The 20,343-nt window shown below is 42.7% G+C and overlaps 1 protein-coding gene across 25 annotated transcripts in view; it reads right to left on the reverse strand.

Moving 5' to 3' along the window:
* The window catches only part of RBFOX1 (RNA binding fox-1 homolog 1), a 1,791,866-nt gene that overhangs the window by 451,952 nt on the left and 1,319,571 nt on the right, over positions 1-20,343 (reverse strand). The gene's annotated exons all lie outside the window — the stretch shown is intronic.

Raw genomic sequence — 20,343 nt, forward strand, 5'->3', positions numbered from 1 at the left:
GTTTGTGGGTTCAAGCCCCGCATTGGGCTCCACACTGATTTGTGGAATCTGCTTGGGATTCTCTCTCTCTCCCTGTCTCTCTGCCCCTCCCTGACTTGGACCTTCTTTCTCTCAAGCAAAATAAATAGACTTAAATGAAAAATACAGTACAAAATATACAGAATATATAATATATGTATTAATTGACTATTTATGTTACTGAGAAATCTTCCAGTCAACAGACTATTATAGTTAAATTCTTGGGGACTCAAAAGTTACATGGGGGCGCCTGGAAGGTTCAGTCGGTTGAGCATCTGACTCTTGATTTTGGTTCGGGTCATGACCCCAGTGTTGTGGGATCAAGCCCCACATCAGGGCCCCACGCTGAGCATAGAGCCTGCTTAAGACTGTATCTCTGTCTCTCTCTCTCTCTCGTTCCCTCTGCCCCATCCCCAGCTCACGTGTGCTCTCTCGCTAAAATAAAAAAAAAATAATAAGTTACATGTGGATTTACAGGGGGTTGGCATCCCAACCCCGGCTTATTCAAGAGCCAACTGTATTTGTATATGTGTGTTTGTGTGTGTGCATGGGTGCATTTTCAGCATGTGGAGAAGAGTCTCGAGTATGGAGAGACATGATTGGACATAGATGAAAGAGTATGGCTTGGCTGGCATGGGAGCAAGAGGAGTTCAGGGCTGAGCAAGCAGGACCCATGGTGGTTTCCTGTCTGAGAGAGACAAGAGGTCTGGAACAAAGGCATATTGTGGTGGACAGAGAGAGAACGGGCGACCTGAGAAGCATGTCAGGACCTGTGACCAACTAGGTGGAGAGAGAGGAGAGCAGGTGACGTAAGAGGCAGGGATGGAGGAGGGTTCATGGTCATGCCATGTGCTAACACAGGGATCTATGTAGGGAAACATATTTTCTGGGTAAGAGCATTATGTCATTGTGAAGGACATGCTCCTCCCAGGTGCATAAGAAATGAAATTTCATAAGTCCTTCGGGGAAGAAAGATTAGAAGAAAATAGGATGGAAGACATATTCTTGATTAAATTAAGGGCCTACATCTGCTTCATTAGAAAACTTCCTTGCTTGCTACATGGTCAGAGACCAAGAAAACAAGGTGGCAGAAAAGCAAAAAGCAAAAACAAACAAACAAACAAAAAAGACATTCTCCATAAGGAAGCTCAGAAGCTTCCAGAAAGGATCAGGTTCCAGGCAAGAGGGAAATGTCAAATTCCTTCTCTCTTGCTCCTCAGGACAGTGGAGATTAATCCTGAGCTATATAGTACAAACTTGGAATATTTTACTTCCTTAACAATGCACCACTTTAGAGTTCCTGCATGCCCTCTGGCTGGCAAAGCCCTCTAGCTGTCTTTGAGTCTGTTTCCCTATTTCTGGGCAAGGCTTTTTCAACCCTCATCCATCAGGGAAGTCTATTAGGAAGAACTGGCTTTGGCATTAAATAGATTTGAGTTGGTTTATGGCTCAATCCTTTATTCATGGTGACACCTTGGGCACGTTCCCTGGCCTTTTGGAACCTCAGCTCCCTCATATATAAAATAGGACAATACCAGGGCTGTTAGGATGATTAAACGAGATTTATCCCAAGAGCCCATTCTAGTGCCTGGCACACAGTAGGCTCTACACTGAAAGCTGTGATGGTTACCGTCATCCTCCAAGGCAACGATTTCCCATCTTTTCTTGGCTTGTTTGTTGGCATTATGGGATACCTTTGAGAATTAGAAAAAGCCATGCCCCACACCCTCAATAAATGCTCATGCATGAAAACTCTGAACAGACTTACTGAAGTTGGATCCATAGACCACATTTTAAAAACCTTTGATCTCAGGAAGTGGTTCTCCACTGTGGCTCTCCATCAACCCTCTCTTCTCTAAAATTATCTTTACCTGGTCTGAAGTTGGACACAGACAACACTATTTCTTAAGGTATCACAAGAGACCCTAATAGGAAAGTAGAATGGAAAACCACTGGTGAAGCGGAAAATAAGGTACCTCCTTCCCTCTGCTCACGATATTATCCCAAGTGTCCTGCACGTCCCCTGTTTCTGGCAGGGTTTCAAGGTGGTTAGAAGCTCAGACTCTAGGCTCCAGACAACCTACAAACCAGCCACTCTCGACCCCCATTAGCAGCATAATCCTGGCAAGCTATTCAACAATTTGGCTCTTGTTTATTTCCTCTCATCTATAAAAGCAAGAATGGGACAATCATACTGTCTTCCAGGACTTGGGGGAGGACCAAGTGACATGTTCTATGGGATGGTTCTCAAAATATGCATGGCAAAGCAATAAATAGCTCAGTAACAGATCATATGTAACCATTACTGCTTCTGTGACTAATAAGGTCACCATCATCTTTATCATCTTAGCATTGTATCCCTTTATCATCAATGAACTCAAGTATTGATGCTACTGCTTTCTTAAAAAAACAAAAACAAAAACAAAAACGAAAACAAAAAAGCAGCTGCTGAAGATGCCTTATGCCAGAGTTCTCAGCCTCCCAGGGGTTTGAGGCTCCTCTGCTTGGAAAAAGGCCAGTGCCCAGGCCCTAGGGATCCTGACAACATACAGAAAATCCGTTCTGGAGTATACCTAGATTGTGAATTCCCTACACCCTAAAGTAGCTTCTGCATAGGTTGAAGTATACCTACACTTTTAAAATAGTGTGTCTGCAGGGAGGATGATAATATAACAGGTGTTTCTCACTCATCAAATACTGAACCACTGATGGTATGGCCAACAGATTACGTTCCCTGGGAGTAAAGAATTGTGCCAACATTGGAAAAACAGAAACAAAGGAATCGTGCACAAAGGTAGATGACATGATGACAATATCTAGCAGCTTGTGCTTCTCTCTTCCTCTTGACCCTAGATGACTCACTCAAGCTGTCTGCTCCAAGCAACCCTTCTGGACCCACCACCCACACAGGTTAATCACATCACCTTTCTTGTGGTCCCTTAGCTATTCACGGCTGATCCTCGGCTAATCGTCATTCCTTTGACTTGTGTGGAACCTCCCTGGCCCTGCTTTTCCAGCAACAGTGACTCAGCCAGGCAAGGCAGGTTATTCGGGGTGGCTGGATGGGGGTGAGAGGGGGTGGGCAGAAGGGAGGAGGGGTAAGAGAGAAAGGCAATTTACGGCGCCTGTGGGTAGCTGGCTTCTCCCACTGGCACATTTCTAATTTTATTTTGCTTGCATTTATATTAGGAAATGCTGCAACCACAGCGTGCTCAGGGCGGGGACGGACTGGAGGAAGATATGAGGGCTCACAGCCGCCCAGAGACAAGGGCCCAGGGAACACCCTCTCAGGCTTCCTTGTTCAGGCTCCTGCCCACCTGGCTTGTGAGCTGAAGAGGAAATGTCCCCAAAAACCACCAGTGCAGGAATTACCGTAACTTAGGTTCTTGCTCATTTCCCCTTGGAAACAAAAGAGGTTAGCGTTGCTTCCCAGGTGTGGCTCCAGATTCCAGCAACATGCTCTTTCTCCCTCATTTCAGATTCATGGGATGCTTTTTACATGGAAGATGTTCCCTGGAGTTTTTACTGTTTCCTATATTTATTAATGATGGAGCCCAAGAGCCCAGGATTTCTGTTTCTCTGACAGCTACCAGCCCAGGGGTTAAAAGCTTGGATTTGAAGATCACACAGACCTACTTTTTAATCCAGTGCAACCTGGGACATATCATTTAGCCTCCCTGAACCTCCTTATAGATAATATGAGGATAATAATTGGGATAAAAATGTAAATAATACACGTAAGAACCTCAGTGGCATGACTGACACCCATGGAGAGTACAATGGAGGAGGGCACTTGTCATCACCATCATTAGGACGGTCAATTTTATGTGTTAACCTGATTAGGCACCTGGTTATTTGATCAAACACCAATTTTCTTCTTGATGTGAAGGTATTTTGTTGATGGGATTAATGTCAGCGATCAGGTGTCTCTTTAGAGTAAAGGAGATTATCCTCGGAAACTTTGGTGGGCCTGATCTAATCTGTGAAAAGCGCTAAGAGCGGAACTGAAGCTTCCTTGAGGAAGAAGAAATTTCTTCTCCTGTTCACTGCTGTGTCTGCTGCTGCCCTAGAGCTCAGACTGCTCCTCCTGATGGCCTGCCCTCTGGATTTCAGACCTGCCTAGCCGGCCCCCACAATCACATCAGCAAGTCTTTGCCAGAAGTCTTTTATATTTCAGCTGTGTTTCAATTTGTGGGGTCAGTCCTTCCACATTCTCCATGGGAACACACTTAGGGTGGGGTGATGTATTACTTTGCCAGAGTTGTCTTAACAAAGGACCACAGACTGGGGGCTGGGGGCCTAAACAACAGAGATTTATTTTCTCATGAATCTGAAACTTCAAACATTAGGACTTCAACATATGAATTTGGAGGAAACATAATTCAACCCCATAACAGATGGTGAGAGAATTGGTGGTAATCTGATACCTTAGCTCCAGTAAGATCCCTGCCTCCAAAAGCCAAATTCCAGAGATAAATAACAATACTCAGTCTTCCAGTCTGAGTCTCTTCCATTATTTTCTGCAGAGACCACACAGGTCTCTTTCCATTATCTGCTGCAGGATTGGTGATGCCTAAAGTTGCAGCTAACTAGAAAGCATGGCATGCACTAAGTTCAGTGCGTGATGGACAAAATAAATTCCACTTACAAGAGGCCCCAAATAGGCAACTGATGAGCTTTCCTAAGACACAGAGACAGGGAAGGAAAGCCCCTTGGAGTTGGCCTCCACTGCAGCAGTGGCTCTGTCCCCTAAATAGAAGTAAGATGGTCTCTGGTGACAGATGGTGGCCGACTGCCCTCCATCAGTGCAGGTTCTAGCACAAAGCCACTTGAACTGGGTCCAACAGACAGATTAGCCCTGCATGGGCTGGAAGCGACTGCCCTACTTGCTACGCAATGGTTGGGTTCTATTAAAAAAAATGTAAGAACTTTCTTTACTACCATCTTTCTTCAGGTTACAGAAACAGTCCCTACCACTGACCACTGTTTTACTGTAAGACTACAGTCCTAGTATCACTGATTACCCATCTGGGCCCAAACTGGAATGGCCCTATTTCCATTTCATTACTTTTTGTAGCAAGATCAGTAATTCAATCATGTCATCATTCAAGCAATATTCACCGGATCGTCTGTCATGTACCAGGCACCGTTAGGAGCTGATCCGGGGTGTGTCGGATTCGCTTTTAATAAAGCTTCTGTTAGGGCTTTTTTATGCTGTGGAGTCCCTCTTTCCACCATTCATGTGAGTCTAATGGAAAGTGGAGTGAGGGTTCTTGGAAGGGACGGAGGAGCACTAATGAAAAGCATGTTCTGTCTGCTCAGAAACATGCATGGTTGATCAACCTGAAGCTAGCTGAATGAAGGGCCAGAGCGTGACCAGAGGAACCACCATAAAGCCTGGCTGATGATGCAGCGTACATGGAAGTGGACAGCTATGTAAGAGACAAAGGTAATGAAGATGCTGTAAAAGAAAATACAATGTAAACCTCTTGCTGATCAGCGAAGAAATGCCATTAAGATGGATGGGGTTATTTGAAGGCTCTATAGAAGCACATACACATCTGTCTGGTATTTCCATAAAGCCCTTGAAGTCGCTGGGATGAGGAATGAGATTATGATGAGCTACAAAGGGCTAAATTGGCTGCAAAAGGCCATGAAGCCCTGAGCACTGTAAGTGAGCCTATAACACAGAGAGGGGATAGACCGTGGCCAAAGAAAGAAAGAGACCGGTGTTCCAAGTCAAGATGATTGCTCCTGCCTCCCCAGCTTTTTTTTCAGATAACGGCATTGTTTGATTCTTTAGAAATCCCAACCTAAACACACAAAAAAGAACTGCCTGCCTTTTAAAATGTGTCTGTGCTAAAATGCTCTCCTTCGAGTTCTTCCATTGCATATTTCTTCTTGGCCAGGAGCTGGGAATTCAGTTATGGGAAATCTCATAGTAAATGTCGTGGCCATGTGTTTGTCACTTCGTAAATCCTCACTTTGTGCTTGACAGGACTCCAAGATCACCTTTTAAAGCTAATCCAGCTGAGGGATAAGACAGCATTCTTAACACTTCAACTGGAGTACAATATGACTGGCAATAAAATCTGCCTTAACCCACATGATTGGCAGAGGGTTATGGTATGGTGGGCAACACACTTTGGAGAGCTTGCAAGTTTCTCTCTTACAAAAAAAGGAAAATACCCGTAGACAAATGCCCTAATTGCTAACAATGCTCTCAGTGTATTTCTAAAGGGTCTGGTAGGTGTATTGAGCAATGTAAAGTAAGACACATTACACTGCATACAATCTCAAAACTCCCACTTACTCCCCATCTTTTACTTAGCCAGATCCTTGCAGTGCAAACACCCAAATATCAAGACATTATTCCCTACAAAATCTATTTTACCTGTTAAGTTTGCCTAGAAAGATAATCAGTCTGTATCACCTGGCTTATTCTGACACTAAATATCACTATACAGGGGGGATTATTTTTCCAAATTAGACGGTAATGTAAGTGTTTACCTAAATCTGCTAAGCATTTTATGGAGTTCCTGATGTTGGTTCAACTAAAACAAAACATTCGACTCTGATCAGGATGGCCAAGGCACACCTGTGTTCAAAGAACACCATCTGCTATAGACGCATCATGCTGTCAACAGAATCATATGAGAAAGCCAGACGATCTTCCTGTATTCCACCACAAAAGCTGAGGAGTAGGCACTAATGACTGTCTTGCTTTCGGATGTGTAAGCAGAACGGTATTTGCTCCTCTGTAACTGCTACACACATTTCCCTTGTGGGGAGGTACCAATTCTCCCAGAGACAATCACTGGGGTCCCTGTACTCACCTTTGCCCTTTTTAGAAGACTCAGCGGCCTCCTTTTCTTCCTAGTCCTTCTGCCTATCACCAAGACCACAGGTTGAATGACCAGGTTTATGTCAACACTATTAATGACTACAAAGGCATGAAGATCCAGTTTTCAAAATGTGTCATACATTATCAACACATATGGCAGAAATATAAACACGGTGGGCAGAGACATACAATTGAAAGTTTTGCATTTACCTCTTTAAGTTTTCACTCAGTTGGAATTTTCCAAAATATTCATCTGGCCAATGCTCATCTCTTTTGCTATTTTCTTCATCTCTCAGCCTCTGTCTTAATATCACTGGGGGAGGGGCAGAGAGGAAGCAATATAAGGGAAATCAAAATTCCATGAGATTGAGTTTCTACCTCAACCTCCTAGGGGGGTGGCATAATGCCCCCCAATGCCCCCACCTCTCTGCCTGTCCCCACCTCTCTGCCTGCCCCCCCCATACACACGTGAAATAGCTTGAAGGTAAAGTTGCATTATTCTTCAAGAGGGGTATGGAGTTCTAAAGGGCAGCCCCTGAGAAACCATGAGCACAGAAACATGGAGAAAAGTAGGGCAAAAATGAGAAGGGTGGTAGTTTTCCATTGAGCCATCAGAGTGATATGCTTTTAATATGCATGAGGTCCTGTTACACCCCTAAGTGAAACAGACCAACAGTGAAATCCATATGTAATAGGGCATCAGAAGCCCTATAAGGTATACCCCACCTGCCTCTTGTTCCTTACTCATGTCTCTTTTTGCCTGCAAGTCACCCCCACTCCCAATCCACACGGGTCTCTTTCATCTTTCTGGAACATGCTGACATCCTTCAGCTTTAGGGCTTTGTCCTTCTGTCCTTCCATGTTAGCTTTTCCTTACCCTGACCTTTGCATGGAGGCACCTTCCCAACCTTCCATTTCAGCTGGCGACCCTCCATAAGTTCTTGAATATGCCCTATCATCTCTCACTGTGGCAGGGACAATTTATTCACTGATTTTATTTATTTACTTTTGGGGGTATATCTGTCAGCACAACACTAAACTTCAGGAGGGTAGGGACTTGTACGTCTTATTTACTGGCTCATTAGGCACAAAATGCATGTCTGTTGGATGACAGGAGTGGCTCGCCCATGGTCCACTGAAAGAGAAGAGAAAAGAAAAGTGAGGAGAAGGAGATGAATGGAGAGGAGAGAATGGGAAGGGAAGAAGGGAGAGGAAGGGGAGAGAAGGGGAGGAAAGGGTTGGGGGATAAGAGAAAGGATAGAGGTCACCACGTAAAGGGGGAAAACTTCCAGTCAGCACTCCCTGAGAACACTAAGGAACTTTGAAAAACAAGGCTGCTACTAACACTGACTTCTAAATTGCTTCTAGGACTGTGATTCTGCCATCATCTCTAACTTGATATTAAAAAGTCGGTATGCACAATGGCCTGGGTGATGTTGCATGCTCGGGGTAGGTCTGAGAAAGGGGTGATGAGCTAGAGGCCGGAACAGAACATTGGAATGGGTGGTGTTAACTGTGAGAAAGTACGGAGTCCTTCCAGGCGTCTGCAGCTACCCAGAGGGGCACTGAACTTCCCACCGCCCATGGATAAAGGATGAAGCTGGTTTAAACATAGAAGGCTGGAGAAGTTCGAGGTACCCAGACTGCAGATCTAAATGTTAATCAAAGATTGCGACAGTCTTAAAATATAATGTGAGTGATGTTTGAGAACACAGCACAGCTTGTGCAGCCCTATGTAAAGCAGATGCAAATCATATGTAAATGTGCATGTGTCCTCCTTGACTAGTTCTGACTTCAGCCCCTCCCCCCCCCCCCCCCCCCCCAAGGATTGGCTCTCCGGACATCCTTAAATTTCCAGTTAAATCAGTGGATGGGGAGTCTCTCACTTTTCAAGGCAGAAGGCTGCCTTTACTGGGTTTGAAGGGGCTTTTGAGAAAGAGTCATTAATAAGCTGATATTTGCAGAGGGAAATGGGAAACACAGAGACACCATTTGCCAGTGAGATAGTGGGCTGGGTCGCACAGATAAAGACACCTGCTCTGAGCTTTGAGAGGGATAGACGAGGTGGTACTGGCTGAGAACTCACTGCAATCCCAGGGGCAAGCAACCCATATTGATTTTTTTTCCTTTTTTTTTTAACTGCTCAAACATACAGGACATAAAAATTTACTATTTAAGCTAGCTTTAAGTGTACAATTCACTGGTATTAAGTACATGCATATTATGCAACCATCATCACCATCCTCCCAGAACTCTGTTCACTTGCCAACGTGAGACTCCGTACTGATTAAACACTAACTCCTCATTCTCCTTCAGTCCCTGGCAACTACCACTCTACTCTGTCTATGATTCAAACTACTCTAGATGCCTCATATAAGTGTAACATGCAGTATTTGCCATTTTGTGACTGGCTTCTTTCACTCACCATGATGTCTTTAAGGTTCATTCATGTTGCAGAATATGTCAGAATTTCATTCCTTTTTGAGGCTGAATAATATTCCATTGTATGAATATACTACATTGTATGAATTATCCATTCATTTATCACAAGACACATGGGTTGCTTCCACATTTTAGCTATTGTGAATAATGCTGCTATAAACATGGATGTACAAATACCTCTTCAAGATCTTGCTTTCAATTCTTTTGAAACAATTCACAAGTCAATTTGCTAAATGATATGGTAATCCTATTTTTTTAAGAAACTGTCATATTGTTTTCCACAGTAGCTTCACATTTTACCTTCCCACCAACAGAGCACAAGTGCTCTGATTTTTCCACATCTTCACCAATATTTGTCATTTTTGGTTTTTCTTTTCTTTTCTTTGTTTCTTTCTTTTTCTTTTTCTTTTTTTTTAGTGGTAACCATTCTAATGGATGTGAAGTGGTATCTCATTATGATTTGATTGACATTTCCCCAGTGATTAGTGAGAGGAGCATCTTTTCAAGTGCCTATTGGCCATCTGTATACCTTCCTTGGAGAAATTCCTATTCAAGTTCTTTGCCCATTTTTGATTTGGGTTTTTTGCTGCTGTTGTTGAGTAACCCATGTTGGTTTTTTTGCACACAGTCAAGTGGCTCTAATAGGTAGACTTGTGAGAGATTCTTCCAAAGGCAATACAGAGCTACATCTATGCTAATCCTTCTACCATAGATTGTTTAGGTTTTCACTGACTTCCCAAATTGCTCTAAATTCTATGAGTGCTACCTCCAACATCAATCCCACAATCGACTCTGGCCAGGAGGTCTACAATCACCACCTAAAAGATCTTTCTGACTTCCTGCTTGTTCTGCCCACTTTCTACATTGCAGCCAGGATGAGTTTGTAAAGAAATATCAGATCATTCTCCTGCCTATATCAAACTAAGAATTTCCTGGCTTATTCAGAATAAAACCCATATTTCTTAGCATGGCCTACAAGAACATATGGGGCCTGGTCTTTCTTGTCTCTCTGACATCATCTGGTGACATTCTCTACAACTTCTACCACTTTCTGACCATTCTGACATTCTTTTGTTTCCTGGTTATGCCACGTTGATCACGTCAGCACCTGGCATCCCCTTGGCTTGAAGTGTTCCTCCTCCAGACCTGCACATACCTGACACATCTTGCCTTTGATGCCTCAGAGAGTCTCTTCCCTTCCCATTCCAGAGTAGCCTCACCCCTTGGCCGGTTCGTCTCTCTCCCATCTCTCTTTGTTGCCCACAGAGAAGGTTTCGCTTTCTGAAATTATTTTATAATCGTGTCTTCTTCCTCAAACTCACAAAATTGGGTTTGGTTGCTATTTAGAGTTCTGAAATAACAGGGGCTTAAACAAAACATACGTTTATTGCTCTCTCCCCTAAAAGAAGTCTGGGGCAAGGCAGTCCATCGTAAATCTTGTTGACCCTTCTACTTTTTTTTTTCACCACCATTCTTAGGATATGGAATCCCTCCTCAAAGTGGCCTCAATAACACATGGTTTCATATAGGAGAGAGAAAGGGGTAGAACACAAGAATGCTCCTGGCATTGTGAGTCAGCCCCTATTAAAGGGTTTTCCCAGAAACCACACCTAATAATTACCATTGCCATCTTGCTGGTGATCCCTCTCTGTTAGGAAAGCTGGAGAACACAGTATTATTTTCCTTTAATCTGGACATCTTGGCTGTGACTAAGGGGCCCATTACCAAGGGGTCAATTACTAAGAAAGAAGGGATAAGTGGCTATTGGAAAGGCAGCTGGCAGTTTCTGTCACAATTCCTTCTTGAATGCTTTTCCTCTACCAGAAAATAGGAGCTCTACACAAGCAATGATCTTGTCCATGTGGGGTAATACAGTATCCCCAGTGCATGTTTCAGCGGCTGATGGGCACATCATAAACACAGGTGCAGTAACATTTGCTGATCAATAATGAAGCACAGTAGTGACTTTTACTTTCCAACGTGACGTTTAAGAACACACATGGATTCTTTCTGCCTTTCAGATTCTATGATAAGACAGGCTAATTAAGTATTGCCATAGGCCCACCCTCTTCTCCATTCCCCTCCCTGGGAAAATCCACCTGTCTTAAATCTGAGAGTCACAGGACCATTCTTATCATCTGCAAGAGGCATGGCGCTTCCTTTCTAGAAATCGCTGCCTCCGAGAATTTAGCATTATGTTCCACATGGAGCCAATTTGCAGGCCAGAATAACTCAAACCTCTTCTTACTGATGCCGTGTGTTAATGTCCCTGACAATAAAATGTTGCTACGGCCTGGCTTCTAGCCTCTTCTCTGGAATTTTCCAGAAATCTGGCTCTATCAATGCTGCTGTCTACATTCTGAGCACATTTAAGAATGGCTGATTGCAAAAGCGGTCCCACAGTGTTCTTTTAGTTTAATTTTGCTCAAACACCGCTCAGACTACAGGCCAATGTCATGTGAAATGGGCTGTCATCTCTCCAAATAAAAGCACCCAAAGGCATGACAAGTGTTTGGTTGTGCTGAAACTTCCAAACCTTCGGGCGCCTGTTACCTAGAACACACAGACATCCATTTCCAAAGACGTTTTAAAGTGCATGATTCAGGGCCCATCTCGAAAACATTTCTCATCTATTACTTTTTAACCGATTACCATTCGATTTTTCAAATGATAAAACAGGAAAACCTTTAAACACTCAGTGGATCCTGAATTATTAAACATAAAAGGGCACTTTGGTGTATTTATTATCACACTGGAGGAAATCTTGTCTGGTTTAAGCTCTTAGCTCCTTAAAACATCCCCTCTACGCTGAAGTGGAGTTAAAAATGCATTGCCATAAAACTCCATCCATTTCCAATTTTCTCATCGTTGGTTTCTGACATTATGAGCTGTCACCTTTCCAGGTTGCAACTTCCCTGGGGAGGAGGATGGCCATGTGATGTTGGTGGTCATACTTCACTGGCCTCTTGCAACTGAAAATGAGGGTTGGTTCTCGGAGCCGCCTCCTTTTCCACTCTCCGAATGGTCTTAGCTTCTTCAAGGATCAACTTCTGGGGGCTTCTTGTAAGCACAGTCCGTACCGGCAAACTGTGTGCAACTCAGAATGCTCATTTCCTTGGAACCTATGCTGAGTTTTCTACACTAGTGCTTTTTTTTTTTTTTTTTAATGGAGGTGATATTCACATTATGTGAAATTCGCCATGTTAAACTACAATGTAGCGGCACTTAGCACATTCACATACTGCGTAAAGCCACCTCTATTTAGTTTCAAGATATTTCCACCAAGGAAAATCCCATTACCTATTGAACTGTCACTCTCTATCCCCCCCTCCCCTAGGAACCACCATTGTGCTTTCTGTCTCCATGGTTTTTCTATTCTGGACATTTCATATAAATACAATCATACAATGTGTGACTGTCTGTGTCTGGCTTGTTTCGCTGAGTACCATGTTTCCAGGTTTCATCCATGTTATTGAATTTATCGGCACTTCATTCCTTTTAATGACTGAATAATATTCCATTGCATGGATATACCACATCATGTTCATTCATTCTTCCACTGATGGGTATCAGGGTTGTTTCCAACTTTTGTCTATTGTGAACAATGTATGAACCTATATGTACAACTTTTTGTTTGAGGACCTGGTTGCTATCCTCTTGGGTGTATTCCTGGCAGTGCAGTTGCTGGGTCAGATGGTAACTCTATGCTTTTTGAGGAACTGTCACCTATTTTCTACAGAGTAACAGTAATTTTCGTTCACAGGTTTTAACACTCCTTTCTCTTGTTGCCATTTTTAACTTTGTGCTCAAGAAAAGATCACTCCAGAAACAGAAAGAAGCTCTGAAATTCCCAAAAGCAGGTGTTAAAATCAACAGCAAGCTCACCTCTCCCTGCTTCAAATACAACAACAGGAAGCATGAGATGCTCAGAGCCATATTTTTTCTTATTCCTTTTCTCTGTCCCATAGGAGAACAGCTGTGGGAGAGGCTTAAAGGAACCACATCATCCTTCATTCCAACAGCCTGGCGAAAGTAGAGGATGTGGGGTAAAAGGCCTGTTGAAGGGGGGGAATGTAGGGAGAAAGGACAATTAGGGGAGACAGAGAAGGAATAATGCATGTGTTGAGGTGTTAGGAGAGAGAGATGAACAGCCTGGCTACTCAGACCGGCTGTGGTATACACCTTTGAAATGGAGCCTTTTAAATCCTCTTTAAAAATCACCCTGACTTGCATACAAATATGATGCCACTGGCTTTATATATTTCAGATAACCCAACTTCCCCTCTGCACGCCACTCCAACTATATTTAGCGGTACATATTTATCTTTGCTCAGAATTCCACTTCCCTTTCCCTTTGCAAATGCTGTCCTCCTTGCCTGAAACATCCTTCCATAAATCATCCATCTGGAAATGCCCACCTATCCTCAACACTGTGTCCGGAAATCCCCTGTCTCCTCCAACCTTCCAAGATACCCTTCTCAGCCTGATGCCTGTTCCCATGTATAAGTACGTCATTCAGTTTTACTTCGAGTTACACAGGCCTGTCTATTCTTCCTAACCAAGTATTTTTTGAGGGTAGGGATACCAGCTTCCTCTTAAAAATGGAGATACAAATATTTACTTCTCAGGGTCGTTGTCGGGATGAAGTGAGCTCATGCATGTAAAGAGCACAACCTTGGACGTTGTAGGTACTTAATAAACATTTGTGAAGTATGTGGACCTTTGGATTATTGCACTTTCAAGGCCGTCAATGGTGTGAACAAAAGACTCTTGATTGGGCACTGAGAAGCAAGTGGGGAAAATGGGGCTAGGTCAGGAAGAGGAGTACAGGGCAAGGTGGAGAAACGATCTGCTGAGAGCTCTTCAGGATGGAAGGGGAGAGTAAACTTAGCATGACCAGTGCCAAGAGCAGCACTCTGACAACACACACAGGTGCTCAGTATTGAGCCAGAATAACTATTATTACTGTTGCCATTCTGACTATTGGGCATGCTGATGCAGACTTCAAAATTGCTAAACCAAGCCTGTGCTTTTGCTTTCTTTGAATAAATAAAACAAGGAACTGGGGGATCCTGGGTGGCTCAGTGGGTTAAGTGCCGACTTCGGCTCAGGTCATGATCTTACGGTTCGTGAGTTCGAAGCCCACATCCGGCTCTGTGCTGACAGCTCGGAGCTTGGAGCCTTCTTCGGATTCTGTCTTCCTCTCTTTCTGCTCCTCCCCTACTCATGCTCTGTCTCTCTCTGTCTCTCAAAAATAAACACTAATTTTTTTTTTTTTAAAGAAGGAAGAGTAGGAAGGGGAAGGAGAAGAATAGGATGAAGCCATGGAGGGAGGGGAAGGACCAAAACAAAACAGTAACCAATGAAGCTTCAAAACCTCCACTGCAAGGCTGAGCAAGATGATGTTCACATTCTCCACATGCTCTGGGCCCAGGAGAAACTCCTTAGATCCTGCCACAAACAGAAATGCAGCCAAGAACCAAAGGAAAAGCCTGTCACGTGGGCTAAGCTACATTCAGTAATCCATTTATAAGGGATATGAGCCAAGCACCTTTCTTTAAACTGTGAGCATCTTCGGTACACATTAACTCTTCCAAATGTGTGCTGTTGAGTCATGGTATTGTTCTACCATATCAGATGCCAGATGTGGTGCCAGATGTCAGGTGCCTGTCCCTGCCCATGCGGTAATGCTCACCTCGTCTGACCTGGAATTTATGTGGTGGACAAAAAGTTTGCACATGAGTTCCTTGCTAGAATTGGTTAGGGTTGACAGCACAACCAGTATTCTCACAAGAAACCATATCCTGCAAGCCTGTGAGATAAGCAGTGTAAGAGGATGAGGCTTAGTAAGAGACATTCTTTCCTATCACCAAATAAAAGGCTATCCCGGGAAAGCTGGACCAGCAACGGAATACAAGCTCAGCTCCTGATATAGCAAGTCCAAACCCAGGCTCGATTCAAGGCACAAAACACAGTGAGGCTAACAGAGAGTAAGAGCTTTTTAAAAAAGGTCATAAAGTAGGGGTTTTAGAAATTTTGGTGCTAGAATTAGCAGAACAATGAACGGCAAGCAAATTAAAGACCACAGGGCTCAGTTAATACCAATCAAATTTAATGTTGAAAAAAATGTTATTTGCCTCCACTTTCAAAATCCAAAGAAATTACTTATTTCTGGTGACGAGGTGGAAAAGAAAATAGACTGAAAGATAGTTGAGGAACTTGCAACTTAGTAAAGAACAGCCCTTTAGAGATTACAGCCAACACTTTGAAATCTTCAGCCCCAAAGAATCAGATGTTCCCAAACCTTAGCCATCTTTCTGCCACTGTTGCTAAATGGCCATCATGTGTCATAATGATAAACTATCAGCAGCTTAATATGACTTTACACCGGTGTACTTAGTTTCCACTAAACACATTATTTTTACAAGGCGACTTTATACCAATACTATAAATGGAAAAGAAAAAAAAATAGTATCACTTATTCCAAATAGAGACTAACCATAAAATAAGTACAATGCAATCACAAGTTATTAAAATCTTGCTACCATTACATGCAGACACTGAGCCTGAGGCCTCTATTTTAATATTAAAAATGGGGATCATCAAGTATTAGAGAGATGTTTAAGATGCCCTAGCACCACACGAAAAGTTTCTCAATAACATAAACAGGAAAATGGAAAGAAAATTCAGAACAGGATAACTCTGTCCCCAAAGGATTGGTTTAATGTTATTTAATAGCATCTCTGTGTCACCTAAGTCCATAATAATCTGATAGGATTTATACGTTGGGAAAGACAGTTTCCAGACAATACTTTTCTTTTAAAAAAAAAAAAAAAAGATGGACTGCTGTCTTTTCGACTGCTATTAGGATATCTCCTATTTCTAGCTACCTCTCTAAAACAACTTAGTCTTTCACTTTCTCCTTACTGTGGTGACATTTCTCCCAATTTTAAATTAACTAAATATACTACCATAATCTATGCTAAGCTTTGCTATGCCAGAGCAAAGTGCTAATACACCAGATTGTTATTTCAGACATGGACCTCATACCTGTACTTCTCTGCCCTGTTACACACCAGCTGTATGACACTGGGCAAGTTCACATCTCTCTGCAAAGTCTCCTCATCTATAAAGCAGGGTACCAGGTAGTACCCAGCTCATTAGACTGAGTACTATGTAAAATGTAAAATGCTTATAGCAATGCCTGGCACATGTAAGGACCATATCACCATTTGCTGTTATATTGAATACTTGCCTGTTTTTGTTTCCTGTTCCCACTGTAACAAATTAGCACAAATGTAATGGCTTAAAACAACACAAATCTATGAGCTTACAGTTCTGTAGCTCAGAAATCTAATTCAGGTCTCGTTGAGCTAAAAGTAAGGTTGGTGGGCTTGGGTTCCTTTCTGGAGTCCCTAGGGGAGAATCTGTGTTCTCGCCTTTTCTGGAATTCAAGAGGCTTCCTGCATTTCTTGGTGCCTGGCTCCCTTCTATGTTCAAGACAGCAACTGCCTGTCAAGTTTTTTTCAGGGCACTTCCCTCTTCCACTTACAAGGACCTTTGGAATCATATTGAGCCTATCCAGGTAATCCTGGATAATCTCTCCATCTCAAGATCAGCTGATGAGCAAGATTAATTCTATTTGCAGCCTTAATTCTTCTTTGCCATGTAATCTAACCTATTCACAGTCTCCAGGGATTGTGAATGTGAATATATTTGGGGTATATGGCATTATATTACCTACCACACTGCCAAAGTGTGAGAAAGCTATCGACACAAAGAACAGAAGACATGGTCTTTCTCTCTGCTTTTATGTTGTTCTCAAAGAGTGTGTAAGACTGTCCCAGAGGGATGTGTCAAGCAGGTGACCCTTGAACATAATCTCTCCTACCAGTATGTTTGATATGTCCCACATTTTCCTTTTATTGCTTATAAAAATATTTTTAACTTGAAATAGTTTTAGATTTACACAAAGACTGCAAAAAATAACAGGAGAATTCCTGTGTATCTCTTATGCAGCTTCCCCTAACAGTACACTACAGTGATCCAAGCCAGGAAATTCATACTGGGACAATAATGGTAACTGAAATGCAGATCACAATGGGAGTTCATTCGTTTATTCCACGTATCTCCCTTTTCTGGGCCTGGATCCCATCCAGGGTCTCACCTTGCATTTTGCTGTTATTTCTCTTTACTGTTCTTACAGTTGACATTCTAACGAGTCAACATTTGGTTGAAGTGAATGGTGCCACCAAGTACTTGCCTGGCAGAATAATGTCTACATAGGGGACCTTTGGGCTCTGCAGGTATGTGTATCTGCAGCCTCTAGGTAAGCATTGCTAGGATGCTGAGAAGCCCCAATCCAGCAACTTTCAGAACCACCCCTCCCCAAGTATCTTAGATGAACCCTCCCCCCAAATACTGCACTTCCCCTAACTTCAGATTCACAAATGAACTCTCCCCTTTCACAAACACCAACAAGCTCCCGTGAGGCCAAAACAACAAAATGGCAGGAAAGCACAGGAGAGTCTAAGATGTTGGGTAGCAGGAGACCAGCAATCCTTCTCACACTCCCCCATTTCCCTCCTTCCTCCTGGTTTTGAAAACAGCTCGTGGAATTGTACAGAAAGGGCATCAATAGATTACAAACTGTTTCCCTCTAATAAAACGTTAAACGATGTTGAAAATTAATCACCAGGGCCATCATGCTGCCCTCCTCAGAGGGAGACGGCTCGGGAAATTTAATAAATTATTATCACAATGATGTTCCTATTATAGAATTTGCATTTCATTCCCAAGGCCTGCATTCAGCCTCAGAGTTGCCTGATGATGGTTAAGAAAACTGAATGGACTCTTTTGCCTTAACGGTTGGAGGGCCCTGCTTACAGTGGTCCATCAAAGGGTATATGGGCTTCATACTTAATTATTTCAGCGTCTACCCTAACCCCCTTCTGTATAATTTTGGTTTCTTTAAGACAACTCAAGACCGTATTGAATCGTGAGAGTGCCCTCCTGCCGGAAACACGCACTGTAATGATATGCCTAGCTTAAAAGCAAATCTAATCTACTTGCTTATTAAATTTAAATGTGTTTAAGGCTGATATGGTTTGAAGATGATATGTAAAATAACAGCCTCCATGGTTATAAATGTCAACTCTAAAAATTATATGCAATATAACATACAAAATAAATGCTGCTTCATCTTTACATTCCACTGTGATCAATTCATTAAACGATGTATTACAAGCCACGAGGACGGTCGTACAACGCAAGACGCCATTTGTCACAACATATTCCAAAGCACCCAGGAAATGCTGTGGAGATCTTTTGTCAGCAATGGATGATAGTTCTTATTAGAAAGAGGGGGGAAAACAGCTTTCTGATGTACCATGAGGCAGAATTACTTCTCCAATCAAATATTAAAGACTGGGGAAATCCATTCTTAAGGCAAAGTTCCATATTTACAAAGTGGGACTGGGATAAAGGGGTTTCTTAGAAGGGAGGACTGGCTATAAACAGTTAAGTATGATGGTAAAGAATGAAGACAGATTTCCCCTGAGTTATAAAGCACAGTTTCATAATGTTCAGATCATACCGAAGGAGTCCCTAAGCTGGAATGATCACAGCAGGATCCTATGTGAATGTGAGGAGGGGGCATGTAATATCCACCTTGGGCCCCTTTTTCAAGCCTCTAATGGAGAAGACTGGGAGAAGCCTGGGAATACCCATTTTTTTCTAAAAAAAAGAAAAAAGATTCCTTCATTATTGTCTGAATAGTTAACATGCTCTGAAGCATAACCAAGCTTTGCTTAGCACATGCATGCAAGCATGTGCATGTGTCTGTAGACAAGTCTGTTTTAACTCTTAAAACAGATGAACGACACAAAAAGATACAATGAATATGAACTCTGTGTGCTCCAGTGAACAACACGCACACACAAAAAGATACAATGAATATGAACTCTGTGTGCTCCAGTGAACAACACGCACTATACAGAACCACAGTGGGAGGAGAGCAATACTCCCTATCAGTCCATCTGCTGGTGGAATACTTCAAGTGTTGCTAACTTCTGGCCACCTATATCCCTTTGTATGCCCAACCCCTTCAATTTAGGTCTTCTTTTTTTTTTTTTTAATTTTTTTTTTCAACGTTTATTTTTATTTTTGGGACAGAGAGAGACAGAGCATGAACGGGGGAGGGGCAGAGAGAGAGGGAGACACAGAATCGGAAACAGCCTCCAGGCTCTGAGCCATCAGCCCAGAGCCCGACGCGGGGCTCGAACTCCCGGACCGCGAGATCGTGACCTGGCAGAAGTCGGTCGCTTAGCCGACTGCGCCACCCAGGCGCCCCTAAATTTAGGTCTTCTAACTTAGGTCACTTCCCATATCCCTTTAGCTCATCATCTAGAGATCAGAGTTTTATTCAGGAAAAAAAAAGTATCTGGCTGAAAAGTCAAAATCTCTGTTGGGAATTTATTGAACAATGAGGAGGATCAATGCTTATAAAGCCTAACAAAAGAATGAGGGCAGTTGACTCTGGCTGAAAGGATTTTTATTTTAAATTAAAAAAAAATTATAAATGCATTTAAATTTAATTGTGCTAAGCACAAGCTACTCTATCAATGGTATTCTACTCCTTAGTGACCTTTTAGGAAGTCTTGAGACTTTTTTTAATCAGTCAACAAAGAAATCTGCATTTGGGGCGCTCACTGATGTCCTGCCCAATCCTATTTCAATCAGGATAATGATCCTTTTGTCTTCTGTATTGCAGTTGGACCCATCCAGACACACAAGTAATCAGGATATAGATGGGCTAGGATATATTCTTCGAGAAAACTGGTGGAAAGAAATAAAACTTTATTACTAGATGTACTGGGAAAGTTATGCAGATTGCCCGCAGGTGTCTGGGAGTCGTGAGGCTGCTGACCTGGACTTCCCCAGTGATTTACAACCTACAGTATCTTCCTCCCAGTGGTAGGCTGGTTTAGAAAGTAAGAGATTTAATTGAGAGATTTAATTAAGAGATTGGTAATGGGATA

This window comes from Prionailurus bengalensis, chromosome E3, assembly GCF_016509475.1.
Source record: "Prionailurus bengalensis isolate Pbe53 chromosome E3, Fcat_Pben_1.1_paternal_pri, whole genome shotgun sequence".
Lineage (NCBI taxonomy): Eukaryota > Metazoa > Chordata > Mammalia > Carnivora > Felidae > Prionailurus > Prionailurus bengalensis.